Source organism: Coregonus clupeaformis, chromosome 20 (assembly GCF_020615455.1).
Source record: "Coregonus clupeaformis isolate EN_2021a chromosome 20, ASM2061545v1, whole genome shotgun sequence".
Lineage (NCBI taxonomy): Eukaryota > Metazoa > Chordata > Actinopteri > Salmoniformes > Salmonidae > Coregonus > Coregonus clupeaformis.
In genome coordinates, this window is record NC_059211.1 from 19,967,086 (window position 1) to 19,984,315 (window position 17,230).

At 43.7% G+C, this 17,230-nt stretch overlaps 1 protein-coding gene across 8 annotated transcripts in view; it reads right to left on the minus strand.

The window, feature by feature from the left end:
* The window catches only part of LOC121533629 (unconventional myosin-IXb), a 108,567-nt gene extending 92,389 nt beyond the window's left edge, over nt 1-16,178 (minus strand). For all 8 annotated transcript variants that reach the window (XM_041839745.2, XM_045205369.1, XM_045205370.1 and 5 more), the window contains exon 1: nt 15,795-16,178. The gene's annotated coding sequence lies outside the window, so the exon portion shown is untranslated. The remainder of the gene's footprint in view (nt 1-15,794) is intronic.
* Nucleotides 16,179-17,230: the final 1,052 nt, after the last annotated feature.

A 17,230-nucleotide genomic window follows, 5' to 3' on the forward strand; every position in this document is an offset into this window, starting at 1 on the left:
CCTTGTCTGTACATAATGCCCTGAATCTTTTCTATAACACCCGGAAATCTGCCCACTTTATTCTATGTACCCAACGCACTAGAAGACCAGTTCTTAAAGCCTTTAGCCGTATCCTTATTCTAGTCCTCCTCTGTTCCTCTGGTGATGTAGAGGCTAACCCAGGCCCTGCAGTCCTCAGTATCACTCCTACTCCCCAGGCGCTATCATTTGATGACTTCTGTAATCGCAAAAGTCTTGGTTTCTTGCACATAAATATCAGAAGTCTACTTCCTAAGTTTGAGTTATTCACTGCGTTAGCACACTCTGCCAACCCTGATGTTCTAGCAGTGTCTGAATCCTGGCTCAGGAAGGCCACCAAAAATTCTGAAACTTCCATCCCCAACTATAACATTTTCCGTCTAGATAGAACTGCCAAAGGGGGTGGAGTTGCAATCTACTGTAGAGATAGCCTGCAGAGCTCTATCATACTATCCAGGTCTGTGCCCAAACAGTTTGAGCTTCTACTTCTAAAAATCCACCTTTCCAGAAATAAGTCTCTCACTGTTGCCGCTTGCTACAGACCCCCCTCAGCCCCCAGCTGTGCCCTGGACACCATATGTGAATTGATTGCCCCCCATTTATCCTCAGAGTTTGTACTGCTTGGTGACCTAAATTGGGATATGCTTAATACCCCAGCCATCCTACAATCCAAGCTAGATGCCCTCAACCTCACGCAAATTATCAACGAACCTACCAGGTACAACCCTAAATCCGTAAACATGGGTACCCTCATAGATATCATCCTGACTAACATACCCTCTAAATACACCTCAGCTGTCTTCAACCAGGATCTCAGCGATCACTGCCTTATTGCCTGCGTCCGTAACGGGTCCGCGGTCAAACGACCACCCCTCATCACTGTCAAACGCTCCCTAAAACACTTTAGCGAGGAGGCCTTCCTAATTGACCTGGCCCAGGTATCCTGGATGGATATAGATCTCATTCCGTCAGTAGAGGATGCCTGGTTGTTCCTTAAAAGTAATTTCCTCTCAATCTTAAATAAACATGCCCCATTCAAAAATACAGAACTAAGAACCGATATAGCCCCTGGTTCTCCTCAGACTTGACTGCCCTTGACCAGCACAAAAACATCCTGTGGCGTACAGCATTAGCATCAAATAGCCCCCGCGATATGCAACTTTTCAGGGAAGTTAGGAACCAATATACACAAGCAGTCAGGAAAGCAAAGGCTAACTTTTTCAAACAGAAATTTGCATCCTGTAGCACTAACTCCAAAAAGTTTTGGGACACTAAAGTCCATGGAGAATAAGAGCACTTCCTCCCAGCTGCCCACTGCACTGAGGCTAGGAAACACTATCACCACCGATAAATCTACAATAATCGAGAATTTCAACAAGCATTTTGCTACAGCTGGCCATGCTTTCCATCTGGCTACCACTAACCCGGCCACCAACTCTGCACCCTCTGCTGCAACTTGCCCATTACCCCCCCCCCTTCTCCTTCACACAAATTCAGACAGCTGATGTTTTGAAAGCGCTGCAAAATCTGGACCCCTACAAATCAGCTGGGCTAGACAATCTGGACCCTTTCTTTCTAAAACTAGCCGCCGAAATTGTCGCTACCCCTATTACTAGTCTGTTCAACCTCTCTTTCATAACGTCTGAGATCCCCAGAGATTGAAAGCTGCCGCGGTCATCCCCCCTCTTCAAAGGGGGGTGACACTCTAGATCCAAATTGCTACAGACCTATATCCATCCTGCCCTGCCTTTCGAAAGTATTCGAAAGCCAAGTTAACAAACAGATAATTGACCATTTCGAATACCACCGTACCTTCTCCGCTATGCAATCCGGTTTCCGAGCTGGTCACGGGTGCACTTCAGCCACGCTCAAGGTCCTAAACGATATTATAACCGCGATTGATAATAGACAGTACTGTGCAGCCGTCTTCATCGACCTGGCCAAGGCTTTCGACTCTGTCAACCACCGCATTCTTATTGGCAGACTAAATAGCCTTGGTTTCTCAAATGACTGCCTCGCCTGGTTCACCAACTACTTCTCAGATAGAGTTCAGTGTGTCAAATCGGAGGGCCTGTTGTCTGGACCTATGGCAGTCTCTATGGGGGTGCCACAGGGTTCAATTCTTGGGCCGACACTTTTCTCCGTGTATATCAATGATGTCGCTCTTGCTGCTGGTGACTCTCAGATCCACCTCTACGCAGACGACACCATTTTGTATACATCTGGCCCTTCATTGGACACTGTGTTAACAAACCTCCAAACGAGCTTCAATGCCATACAACAATCCTTCAGTAGCCTCCAACTGCTCTTAAACACTAGTAAAACTAAATGCATGCTTTTCAATCGAACGCTGCTGGCACCCGCCCACCCGACTAGAATCACCACTCTCGACGGGTCTGACCTGGAGTATGTGGACAACTACAAATACCTAGGTGTCTGGTTAGACTGTAAACTCAACTTCCAGACTCACATAAAGAATCTCCAATCCAAAGTTAAATCTAGAATCGGCTTCCTATTTCGCAACAAAGCCTCCTTCACTCATGCTGCCAAACATGCCCTCGTAAAACTGACTATCCTACCGATCCTTGACTTCGAGCGATGTCATTTACAAAATAGCCTCCAACACTCTACTCAGCAAATTGGATGTAGTCTATCACAGTGCCATCCGTTTTGTCTCCAAAGCCCCATACACTACCCACCACTGTGACCTGTACGCTCTTGTTGGCTGGTCCTCACTACATGTTCGTCGTCAAACCCACTGGCTCCAGGCCATCTATAAATCACTGCTAGGCAAATCCCCGCCTTATCTTAGCTCATTGGTCACCATAGCAGCACCCACCCGTAGTCTGCGCTCCAGCAGGTATATCTCACTGGTCATTCCCAAAGCCAACACCTCCTTTGGCCGCCATTCCTTCCAGTTCTCTGCTGCCAATGACTGGAACGAATTGCAAAAAATCTCTGAAGCTGGAGACTCTTATCTCCCTCAATAACTTTAAGCATCAGTTGTCAGAGCACCTTACCGATCACTGCACCTGTACACAGCCCATCTGAAATTAGCCCACCCAACTACCTCATCCCTATATTGTTATTTATTTTGCTCATTTGCACCCCAGTATCTCTATTTGCACATAATCTCTTGCACATCTAGCATTCCAGTGTTAATACTATTGTAATTATTCTGCACTATAGCCTATTTATTGCCTTACCTCCATAACTTGCTACATTTGCACACACTGTATATATATTTTCTGTTGTATTTCTGACTTTATGTTTTTTACCCCATATGTAACTCTGTGTTGTTGTTTTATTGCACTACTATGCTTTATCTTGGCCAGGTCGCAGTTGTAAATGAGAACCTGTTCTCAACTGGCTTACCTGGTTAAATAAAGGTGAAATAAAAAAATAAAAAATAAAAAATCACTTGTGACGTTGTCAGCTAACCCATCTATAAACCACACCACATGGCCTGCAGCAGAACAACATGAGGTTTAATCACATGCAAAACATTCAATCCAGAGGACCTGCATGCATGACAACAGAGGAGCTTCCCAGCAGACGATTATTTCACCCAGAAGGCAGCTTGAATGGATGGGGATGGCAGTGATGGTGGCGTTAAAGGGGAAATGTGCCTTCAAATCAGGCTGATGAGCCGAAACACAAAACTCAATGCGTCCACATGAAACGTTACATGTTTCCAATAAGGAAATCCAGAGTATTCCACGGCTCATGCCATCCTGGCAGGTGGTGATGGACCACCCCGGAGAGTGCCTATGCTTTTTGCCCTGGAAAACTGCTAAGAACTGGTGGGGGTTTAGTCAGCGGGTAGCAGAATTATGAAGAGTGAAATATAAACCATCAAGCAGACTATTTCCAGTTAGAGGCCTCTAGAGCTGAAAACTGTTCATTCTACATCCCATCGAAACATGTCTGTACATTCTGTAATGTTGAATCCCTCCTGAACAAGCCTGAGCACAGAGGCGAGCCGGGGGGACATTCTTGCTCTCAAGACGTGGGGCAAGAAGGTGGGGGAGGCGTGGAGGGAGCAGCTGTGCGCGTCGAGTGGCAGAAATCATGAAGAGTTGAAGGGGAAGTTGAGGCAAGGAGGCAGACAGAGGGGATATTGTGCGGGAGCGCTCATGTGGGCCACTGCTCTAAAAACACTTCCCAAACACATGACTCCATTGTGGCACCAGAATAGCCACTAACTCTGCCCTCCCCCCTAGCTAAGCCCTCCCATGCTACCTCCCTCTCAGCTCCCTCCAATTTCTAGTAGACAATGCTCTGGAGACAGGAGCTTAAGGTCAGGTATTAAACCCTGACCACACCCCATCAGACTAAACCATGTGTTCAACTGGGATTGCCATAAAACACAGGGACATATAACAGCATGTTGATATAAGGAGCTTGTCTGTTACTAAGGAGGGCTTGTGTAATCTCCTCCTATAGGGTACTGGAGCAGTCTTCACTGTGGCGTACCCCCGGTGATGTTTGGGTGCCCTGTCGGATTCCTGCACTAAGATGTGACGATAACCACCTTAGGAAGGATAACTCCTTTCTAACCTTGAAAATCCATAGATTGTCACTTTACTGACAAACTATGATCTGAATGGCTTTAGGCACATTGTTTTGGTGACTCAGTTCAAAGGATGAACTTGATTTTGCTTAACTAAAATGCCATCTCAAAACCACAATGTTGCCCCTTTCCATAAAATGTGTGGTCTAGGCCTACAGCCAAGGCCTGCCGACAGTGCCACTTCCATATTGACCCTAGAATGTCTGTTATATTACCATGCAACCAGACATAGAATCATTCTATACAAACATAACATACATATGGAGACATTCAGCCGTGAACAGACAGACTTGAAAGGTAAAAATAGACCAAAAGCAAACGCAACCAGGTGAAGCCGGGCAATACTAAACACTGAGCCAAGGTCTTCTGTTCTTTCCCACCCATCACTCACCATAGTAGTGGTGCTGCAGCCTGGGACAAATACCGAGTTCAGTTCAGTCACACTGACTGCCGTTGCCGCTGCTGGACTAGCTGGCACATTCAGTGGGAATCGTTCGTCACCATTACTGCCTCGCCTGGCTGATTTTTCTTGTTTTTCTCAATTTTCCCTCCTTTGCGGCCATCCTCTGTGTCGTTAAACTTCAAGTCAAAATGGTGGGTGGGCGCTCCATTATGAACGGGTCTCTTCACCTCGCTCATCAACTCATCCTTGACCGCTGGCTATGTCCCTTCCGTCTTCAAGAGAGCGAGAGTTGCACCCCTTCTCAAAAAACCAACACTCGATCCCTCTGATGTCAACAACTACAGAACAGTATCCCTTCTTTCTTTTCTCTCCAAAACTCTCTAGCCAACTCTCCTGCTCTCTCTCTCAGAATGACCTTCTTGATCCAAACCAGTCAGGTTTCAAGACTGGTCATTCAACTAAGACTGCTCTTCTCTGTGTCACGGAGGATCTCCGCACTGCTAAAGCTAACTCTCTCTCCTCTGCTCTTATCCTTCTAGACCTATCTGCTGCCTTTGATACTGTGAACCATCAGATCCTCCTCTCCACCCTCTCCGAGTTGGGCATCTCCGGCGCTGCTCACTCTTGGATTGCGTCCTACCTGACAGGTCGCTCCTACCAGGTGGCGTGGCGAGAATCTGTCTCCGCACCACATGCTCTCACCACTGGTGTCCCCCAGGGCTCAGTTCTAGGCCCTCTCCTATTCTCTCTATACACCAAGTCACTTGGCTCTGTCATATCCTCACATGGTCTCTCCTATCATTGCTACGCAGACGTCACAATACATTTTCTCCTTTCCCCCTTCTGATAACCAGGTGGCAAATCGCATCTCTGCATGTCTGGCAGACATATCAGTGTGGATGTCGGATCACCACCTCAAGCTGAACCTCGGCAAGACAGAGCAGCTCTTCCTCCGAGGAACTCTATTGTGTCCTCCTCCCAGAGTGCAAAGAACCTTGGCGTGACCCTGGACAACACCCTGTCGTTCTCCGTTAACATCAAAGCGGTGACCCGATCCTGTAGGTTCATGCTCTACAACATTCGCAGAGTACGAGCACAGGTCCTAATCCAGGCACTTGTCATCTCCCGTCTGGATTACTGAAACTCGCTGTTGGCTGGGCTCCCTGCCTGTGCCATTAAACCCCTACAACTTATCCAGAACGCTGCAGCCCGTCTGGTGTTCAACCTTCACAAGTTCTCTCATGTCACCCCGCTCCTCCGCACACTCCACTGGCTTCCAGTTGAAGCTCGCATCTACTACAAGACCATGGTGCTTGCCTACGGAGCTGTGAAGGGAACGGCACCTCCTTACCTTCAGGCTCTGATCAGACCCTACACCCAAACGAGGGCACTACCTTCATCCACCTCTGGCCTGCTAGTCCCCCTACCTCTACGGAAGCACAGTTCCCGCTCAGCCCAGTCAAAGCTATTCGCTGCTCTGGCACCCCAATGGTGGAACAAGCTCCCCCACGACGCCAGGACAGCAGAGTCACTGACCACCTTCCGGAGACACTTGAAACCGTACCTCTTTAAGGAATACCTGGAATATTATAACAGTAATCCTTCTACAACCCCCCTCCCCCAGTGGTGGTTGTCCCACTGGCTATCCTAAGTTGAATGCACCAATTTGTAAGTCGCTCTGGATAAGAGCGTCTGCTAAATTACTTAATGTTAAATATGTTATTTTCTCTCACCGTGTTCTCCTCTCTTAAGTATGCAGTGTTTATTTACAAGGGTTTGTTTACTGGGCCTTGGTCTCCAGAGGAACCTTGGAACTATCGCACTGGAGAGGGACACTGATATTCATTTTCATCATGAGGAGCAGTGGGGGAATTCACTTCACTTCATATAGACTTGTGACTTTTCACATCACAACCAATTCAAGTAACTCAGCCATGGACATGATATTACAGTAGCTCCCCGCAGCACTTCTAAAGTTGATGAAGCTTCAGTATCAGGCTAATCTTCTAAACAGAAAAGCAAAACACACCCAGGACCTGTACTGCTGGTCAGAGGAAAGGGAGAAAGCAGGGTGGCTTGACTGATCATTGTGATTCTGGAGCAGCCAGGTTTAGGGTGGATGCTAGGACTGGGTCTGGTGCAGGGGAGTGCTTGTCATGTCTCTGGGCCTGGCTCACTGACCACAGAGGATGGAGGGGGAGTTTATTTATTCTCACCAGGGCAAACAACCAGTCATCCTGTCCACACCACGCACACACGGCCAGACAGCGCTCATCCTGAGAGAGCTAAGCTCAGGGACCGAACCAGTACTGAGGGGGTGTAGAGGTGTAGCGCCATGGTCCAATAGGCTCTTACTTGACCTGGGATACTCATTTTACTGTTCATTATTTATGATTGGGAAAGGTCTAGTCTACAGGAACAAATATTTAAAAACACTACCAGTACCTGTTTGGGTACCTCCCTCCCTGTCTGGGCATGACAACCAGGGAAAATGTCTAAAGGGCCTGCCCCTAAACCTGTGATGTGGTCTTTGAAAGTGCATATTATGACGTTGTCTAAGCCTACGCCATCTTCTGGGATAGCTCTTTTGACGTGCATGAGGTGACAAGTGGCTTTTAAATGCCGTCATCTGTCCATAACTGACAGCACACACTTTTCATGTCATTCTGTGCTAGAAAGTTGTTGCATTTTGTGGATGAACATTAGGCTACACTAAATCTCCAGCTAAACGCATGGTTAGTCTTTGGTTTAGTCTTTGATCATTCAGCATCATGACTTCATTATGTTTTACTTTGTATATGTTATTTTATGATGGCTGTGGTGGCCTGAATGAAGACTAAGCACAACAACAGCCCGAAACAAATATATGCCTTCAAATTGACAGTCTGGCTTTTTCACTTATACACTGTAATTGCAGCTATTTATAAACTCGCAATTAACTCAGATTGCCCACATTGAGAGATCAGAGTTGCCAGCAGGATTGTGGAGTGCCATCCAAGTTCTCAGTCTCCATCTTAAGCGTTTTCCATACGTTTAAGTACCAAAACACACGTCATCGCCAAATCCGCACAACATAGCTCGGTTAGCCGCTCACTGCAGAATTCAAAGCTCTTTTTCTTCCCTCTCCCCACAAAACGACACACCCAGGAGCATTCCTGTCAAACTACTGCAGGCAGGGCTCCTCTGGATTAGAGGCCTGCTCTGACCAAAGCCCCAGCCAATCACGGACAGAGGCACAGAGGAACTGGTCCATGGCCTCAACACCTGCAAGGACAACTCCATATTCTAGCCTACATTGGACAGGCTTTTCAGAAATGACCAGTTCAGGGCACCCTGCTGAGCTTATAAGAACCAACGGCTTACAGTGTTAAAATCATGCTGGTACAAACTAACACCTATACTGTAACATTACTTGGAATGAATGAAAATCTAAATTGGGACAGATGTTATTCTTATAGGAGTGCATTACTGTAAAATGCCTACATAATGACAACTTGTCGTCAACTTTTATGAAGACTAGCCTATGGACAGTGAATGAGTTACTTGGTGAGTAAACTGATGAAAGGTAAACTACACTAACAAAGGATCACTCCTCCCTCCCAGCCCATCCCAGTATTCTTCAACAGGAGACAGAGGCAGAAAACAGCCTCCCTGAAACACACAAAGACAGGCCTCTACGTGTCCATGACCTTCATGCCAAGAAATGTCCTCAGCAATGTTATCGCAGTAACTTAAGGCTAATTCATTCTCATTTCTGTAGTGATTTAACAATAGTTCCCTTAGATGTTATTTCAAAGTAAAGTCAACTTGGCCTAGCCTATTTCTCTTACAGAACTGTGTCATTTCAAGGCAGCAGCTCCTCTCCAAGTCAGGGATCTAAACTAACTTTTTCCACTGGTGGCACCAGCTCATGAGTTGGTCGCACCAATTTATATACGCTGTGCGACGATAATGACCTGACCTGTGTCCCATAATGTACCTGCATTCCATACAGAACCAGGCTAATAATGACTAGCCATCTTTTAAATTAGCATGCCCTTGCAGGGCTTAACATTCAGGTAAATTTGCCAGTGCCATCTGAAAGCTACTGGCCCGAATGAAAAGAATACTGGACCTGGAAAGCGGATAACGCAAGCATCACTTAAATGTTATCTTTAATTTGCGGGCTGAGCAAGTAGCCTATAGCCTATAATGACCTACCCTCCATACACAATTATTTGTGTAATCGCTGCCAAAGGTGCTTCAACAAAGTATTGTTAATGAGATATTTCTGTATTTCATTTTCAACAAACATCTCTAAAAACATGTTTTCACTTTGTCATTGTGGGGTATTGTGTGTAGATGGGTGAAAAAAAGTCAATTCAATCAATTTTGAATTCAGGCAGTAACAACAAAATGCGGAATTAAGTCCACCGTTATGAATACTTTCTGAAGGCACTGTACATATGGGTAGGGGTAAAGTGACTAGGCAACAGGATAGATAATAAGCAGTAGCAGTAGCAGCAGCGTATGTGATTAGTCAGAAGAGTTAGTCCAAAGAGGGGAGGGGGGGGTCAATGCAGATAGTCCGGGTAGCTGTTTGGTTAACTATTTAGCAGTCTTATGGCTTGGGGGTAGAAGCTGTTCAGGGTTCTGTTGGTTCCAGATGTGGTGCATCAGTACCTCTTGCCATGCGGTAGCAGAGAGAACAGTCTATGACTTGGGTGGCTGGAGTCTGATAATTTTTAGGGCCTTACTCTGACACCGCCTGTATAGAGGTCCTGGATGGCAGGGAGTCGGCCCTAGTGATGTACTGCGTCGTACGCACTACCCTCTGTAGCGACTTGCGGTCGGATGTCAAGCAGTTGCCATACGAAGCGGTAATGCAGCCAGTCAAGATGCTGTCAATGGCGCAGCTGTATAACTTTGAGGATCTGAAGGCCTATGCCAATTATTGTTCCAGGTTTCCGAGTTTTCCTAGTTTTTTCAGGTTCACGCTCAAAATCACACTTTTGTATAGAATATTTTTTTCCCCCACAACAACGACATCAGAAGACCACTTTTGAGGTCTGGGAACAATCCCCCCCAATGTGGAGGGTGTAGTTGCCCTTTAATTCAATTGCGCGCCCTACAAGAGACTGTTGTGTTTGGCTAGCAGTGTTTTTGTACTGTACAATGGACAGTGTGATGGCAGAGTTCGCAAAACAAATGCCCCACGATTGATACAAATCATCATGATATCATTCTGCCAGGTAGGCCTACTTAGCAGTCAACATTTAAATTGGGAAGTTTTTTTGGGAAAGCCTTTAGAAATGTTCATTCAAACAGTGCATGATGACTGAATTGCGCATTGCAAAGATTCAACTAAGACTTCAGAACAAACTTTTTGATACCTGGTTTGCATACCCATCGCTGTTTGAATAAATCTTGATAAAACATTTTAAAAATCTAATTGTTAACTAAAAACGAACATGACCAATGAAAACAAAATTCACTGACAATTTTAAATTGATGTCGCACTGCCATGTCAAAGGGTCTAGTGTTTTGGTCGCAGTCTCGAATCCTGCAATTGTTTGAGTATTAGTCCTTTCATGTTCTAAAATAATTTCAATGCCACTGAATAACTGCTGAGCCTCTGTTTTATAGTATCATGCGAAGGCAGATGGCTTTGACTACTTTCCACAGGTAGACCAGGCAGCATATAAACAGACCGGGGGAGCTTGGGGACTCATTAGTGTTTCTAACAAGAGAACACCACAGATCTAGGATCAGATTACCGAACCCCAAATCCTATCCTTTACCATTTGCAGGATAAAGAAAATCTGACCCTGGAAGAGCAGAGGGACTGTTCAGGGTTTGTTACAGAGCACACTGCACTGCCAGCACTGGGCTACACATCCTGCTCCACACTCCAAGTCCAACCATGGATGCCTATTAAACCAGAATGGTTTCAATCTATGAAGTCACATTTGAAGGGAAATCAGTCTATTGAAATAAATAAATGAGGCCCTGATCTATGGATTTCACATGACTGGGCAGGGGCGCAGCCATGGGTGGGCCTGGCTCCCCAGTGGGTGGGCCAATGCCATCCCAGGCCCCCCCATGGCTGTGCCCCTGCCCAGTCATGTGAAATCCATTGATCAGGGCCTAATTTATTTATTTCAATTGACTGATTTCCTTATATGAACTGTAACGCAGTAAAATCATTGAAATTGTTGCATGTTGCATTTATATTTTTGTTCAGTATATATTAAAGTAGGCCTATCCTATGCATGATACAAATTCACTTTTTAAATGTGACTTCATAGATTGAAACCATTCTGGTGGGTGGGCCTATGCCATCCCAGGCCCCCTCATGGCTGCGCCCCTGCCCAGTCATGTGAAATCCATAGATTAGGGCCTATTGAATTGTGAGGCCGGTTGGACTTACTGCCAAATTCTCTAAAACGACGTTGGAGGCGGCTTATGGTAGAGAAATGAACATTCAATACTCTGGCAACAGCTCTGGTGAACAGTCCGGCAGTCAGCATGCCAATTGCACGCTCCCTCAAAACTTGAGATATCTGTGGCATTGTGTTGTGTGACAACTACACATTTTAGAGTGGCCTTTTATTGTCCCCAGCACAAGTTGCACCTGTGTAATGATCATGCTGTTTAATCAGCTTCTTGATATGCCACACCTGTCAGGTGGATGGATTATCTTGGCAAAGGAGAAATGCTCACTAACAGGGATGTAAACAAATTTGTGCACAACATTTTAAAGAAATAAGCTTTCTGTGCGTATGGAACATTTCTGGGATCTTTTATTTCAGCTCATGAAACATGGGACCAACACTTTACATGTTACATTTATATTTTTGTTCAGTATACTTTCTCTGACCTAATTTCACAAAGTAGCCGTGTCTAGCCATGAGTCATCAATGCTTATGTGGAAAAATGTGTGACTTTCCAAGTTACTCGAGAAACTCAGACCGACACCTTGGGAGATAAGATAGCCAGAGACGGTTCCCAGGCAGCTTTCACACTCATCTCTTCACTAAACTTACCCATGCATCTACATCACTTCCGAGAGTCATCATCAAAAATAAAAGTACCCCCCCCTTTAAAAACATGAAACCACAATAGGCCTACACCCTACAGTCAACGGCTTACACTCAAGCCTCTGACATACACAGAGTATACCAAACATTAGGAACCCCATCCTAATATTGAGTTGCGTGCGCGTCCCTCCCCCTCAGAACAGACTCAATTAATTGGGGCATGGACTCTACAAGGAATCTAAAGCGTTCCACAGGGATGCTGGCCCATGTTGACTTCAATGCTTCCCACAGTTGGCTCTGAATGGCACACATACACAATCCATGTCTCAATTATCTCAAGGCTTAAAAATCCTTCTTTAACCTGTCTCCTCTCCTTCATTTACCCTGATTGAAGTGGATTTAACAAGTGACATCAATAAGGGATCATAGCTTTCACCTGGATTCACCTGGTCAGTCTGTCATGGAAAGAGCAGGTGTTCTTAATGTTTTGTACACTCAGTGTACAGTAGCCTAATGCCCTAACTTCATGAATAAGGCTATTCAAAATGAACACCGTGATTTGACATCATTCATAAAGGTTATAGTATGAGATGAAGAAATGTAGGGCCTAGGAACTAACCTACAATAAAACAGTGTAAAAATTAAATGTGGTTGTGTAACTCGAAGTAACATGCTGTGTGCTTGATAAGACATAGAACTGGGAACAACAACAGTTCCTGTATTAGGCTGCCAGACCTACATGGTTTAGTTTTGGTGAATTGATCAAACTGATGAGACTTTTCTGAAAATAGCTTTCCATCTGTGGAGTTGCTTATGCAAAAGCAATGTTGCCTATGCGAATAGGAAAAAGGGTTGTGGATGAAATCAACACAAGTGTTGATTTCTGTTAAGTTAGCCTATGTACTGAGATACGGAGCAAATATCTTGTATCACATTAGCCTACTACCAGGGAGAATAGACTTCTGCTTGTCAAATTATGGTATCAAAGCATTCCTTTATCAAAGTGTAAATATGGAGTGAATATCAAGACATCTCTGGCTGATATCTGAGAAATTACGTTGATTATCTTTCCACCCTTAGTTCCACTCAACTGCATCCGCCAGGATGTTTAGGCCAATTAGAACTCCTGACTCCTAAAAATGGAACGTCACCCTGAGCTTTACCCCTCCCACTTTACCAACCCCAGTAGCTTGACTACAGTTGGGCAATGGGGTATGAGCCAAAGGCCATATGGCCCTTTTCTTAAGACAACAAAAAGCCTTTTTGTGGATCCAGTGCGCTTTCTGCAGTGCATCCAGAAGCAAATGATTAAAATGAAACCCTGTCTTTCATATTTCATGTCTTTAACATTCCAAGGCATTTGAGTCAGCTATGAAACAAAGTCTCTATTTATTAGATATGTTTCCTGTTCCCCAATCATGTTTACAAATCAGAGTTAGGAGCTGAAATGGTCGCTGTATCTTGTTGAGCACAGGAATCTCTCAACAAAGAAGTTGAAGCTGTAAGGCCCACTAAATGCAGACACATATGGCAAACAGAGCAGCTTAAGAGAGGGAAGTGTAAATACATTATTTCATCAGGAGGAAATGACTTGCACATTAGACACTGCAACTGGAATAACACCAAATAGCAAGCTCAAGAATGACAGACTTTTCAGCTAAACCTACACCTAATTTCACTGTTGGTTCCTTCCACCTAAAAAAGCACAAGAAAGAGGATTTCGACACCCACCATCTCAGATTGTTCTGAAATTGTTTCTGTTGTTAGAAACAGATGAGATTAGTATTTCAGCAACATTATCTTGTTGAATTGAATTTGATCACTGAGCCATTTCAAATGTATAGGATTCTTATAATATCCAATAAATATAGTACCTAACATCCAATTTGGACTAAACGTTTTCTAACAATGAGTTAGACATGAGGAATCCAAAGAAATGGTCAAAAGCCACCAACAGACCCCTCACATCCCATGCCAATCCAACCCCAACAACGAGTATATAGTATCAGTTCTCTATGTTTGACAAGTAGTATAGAGCTGTGGCTCGGAGTATTGTTTCTTCATGCTATGTAATGTATTTTCAGTGAATTTGGTGATGGTTTTTTTCCCCTGTCCAGAGAAATTAGTAATTGAAGTTGTTGGGTTTATGTCCCATCCTACATCCTGATATTACCAGGTTCTGACCACTAAATGGTGCTGTTCCAGGTGGGGTTTTATTAAGAATCCCCCCCATGCATTGGATTTGTGCCACAAATGCTAAAAGGTTAGCATTTGAAACAGTGGCCAGGTAAACAAAACCAAAGCATGGGTTGCTGTCATACCTTGTCCATAAACTGCTTACAGGGTAAGGAAACCAATACGCAATTTTGTAATTTGGGTGAATTATCCCTTTAACATAACCCTAACAAGTTCAATGACACATTTCTCTGGACAGGGGATAAAAAATATCACCTAATTCACTGAAAATACATTACATAGGATGAAGAAACAATACTCCAAGCCGCAGCTCTATACTAGCCTACTTGTCAGACAAAGAGAACTGATACTGTATACTTGTTGTAGGGGTGGGTTTGGCGTGGGGTGTGGGGGTTCCGTGGGTGGCTTTTGACAATTTCTTTGGATTCCTCAAGTCTTACTCATTAGAAAAAAGTTTGGTCCAAATCATGTGTTAGGTACTATTTATTCGAAATTATATGAATCCTATAAATTAAATGGCCAATATGGGTGCAATCAATTAGCTTAATTTCTCAGAGATCAAATTATATTTCAACTAAATAATGTTTCCAGAATGCTTATCTTATCTGTTTCTAACTGTTCTGAATTAATTTCTGTAATCTGAGATAATGGGTGTCATGGCTTCCTGAAATGACATGGAATGACCTTGTTCCTACTTGGTCTCTTCAGTTTGTGATTACGTTTTTCCACAGGTCATACATTAGTCATGTAGCTACAGTGCTGTGGAGGATTTTGGCAGCATGTGGTTGGGTGGAGGTGAAAGGACGTGGGACTGAATTACAGAGGAGAGAGTCCTCTAACTTTGAAGCTTGCCTCACCCACTCTTTTATGCTCCAATATGTATTTTATTTCTTTATTTTAGTCATTTTAGCAGACGCTCTTATCCAGAGCGACTTACAGTTAGTGAGTGCATACATTTTCATACTGGCCCCCCGTGGGAAACTTGTGTCATCTGTGCCATAAAACGTAGGTCGACTACACTTCTATATGTGTAAGCTCAGACAATGAGCAAGAGCACTGGGTATTGTTTAGTTCACAACCAACTTGTCTGGCTGCTTTTTTTGGACAACAATGGAATGAGAATCAAAACTCAACATTCTAGGACTGTTCAGCATTCAAGTGTGATGTTGGTCTTTCCAAAGTGCCAGTATTGAAATCACCCATACAGTCAGTGGGTAGAGCACTTGTTATGTCAAGTAGCCAATGCAACAATGTATCAAACAATTCGTCAGTGCAAGAAGAAAATCACAGAGGCCGTTTCAAGTTCTCAATGATTTACATGATAGCTACGTTTATCTATTTGGGAGAGGAAGTAGACATTAAGGTAACTTGAATTATAGAAATCAATGGACTGCAGTGAAATGTTTGTTATCATCACTAAAGATGACTAGAGATACTTTGTTCACTAAAACTCCTACACCAAATGATTTGGATACGGCACAACAATTGTCTAAGGTCTGCTTCCCATATTTCATTGATTAGTTCATTGACAAACTTGTGTTCAGAACAAGCACTGTAACTAGATTAACATAATAAATTATCTTACCTTGTTCAGTTGTTTTTCTCATTGTCTAAGATAACTCCTTCCTTATTGTATTTCTCGCATACAACTGACAGATAATTTAAAAAGCCGCTTTTGTAGTTCCCTTCTTGATTAAATCAAGACTGGCCAACCAAATACCTTCAGCGAACGTTAGCTACTGTTAGCTAACAACAGGCTAAGGACGTTGTCGTTCAGAATCAAGCAGTAAAAATATGCTATTAAATTAGCTAACATTGGTCAAAAACAGGAGCATACCGCAGAGTTATTTATCTGCAAGGTGGTGTACCTGTTTGCTATTGCTATCGTACCCGAATATTAAAACCTGGCTTGTAGTAAAATACGTTGAATTGTACATCCTTTTCAAGTCTACTGGCTGGCTTCGCGAGCTGACTACTAGCTGCTAGCTAGCTACTCTTCTTCCTTTTTCTCGCAGAGTACTATTCCGCCAGCAGCACAAATGATAACGTCACTTTCTTGTGATAATGATAAAAATCTTCAAAAATGAAAGCCCGCATTTCAACACATTGCAATTTCATTCGTTGATTAAAAATATATATACTTTTTTTTTTTTTATCAACGGCCACTTTTATTGTGCCAACAAGAATAGGCAATAAGTAATTTATGAAAACAAATAAAAAATAAAGGTTGCATTTTTTTAAAAGACCAATAATGAAAAACTACAATGTTGACACTGGCATATTGAGAAAATTGGGCTGTAGAGAGAACTTTTCTACCTGTCTCAACTAAAGTGGAGTGGGAAATTCTCAGTAGGATCTATACTAACCAAATATGTGTTGTTTTTGGAGGGAGACCTGGGGCCTGTTGCACAAAAGTAGAATTAAGACATCCGGGATAAATTACTCAGCTGAGCTCAATGAAGCCAAAACATGTGCGTCCAGGCTTAATTGGTTGCACAAAGACCAAGCCAGGATGAGCAGACACGGATTCATTAAGCCAGGTGAAACCAATCCTGGATAGGTGCGCGCTCACGGCTCACTCAAATAGACCCCGCCACAGATCACAGATTAACTGATTTACCATGGCAACTAGAGCCGCGTACTTTTCCCCGTCGGAAGCACAAATCCTCATGGAGGCATACGAGGAGGTAAAAGATATAATTAAGAAGAAAGGCAACACCGCCACAGTGATAAAGCAAAGAGAAAAAGCGTGGCAAAGTATTGCAGACCGCCTGAATGCGTAAGTAGTGCACAATTACACACTCACCGCTCCGCTGAAACATCACAATTACAATTCAAATATTTAATTCACATCTCCAAAAATGCAGTTGTACTGTAATTATGAAACGGTTAAATGTTTAATTGAAATGCACTGCAGATATGAGTGAAATTGTGTAAAGTAACTCCATCACACTGTATAAAGCTATGATAAATTTTTTGATATTTTTACTGAAAACAAGACAAAAATACCAAGTAATTTTT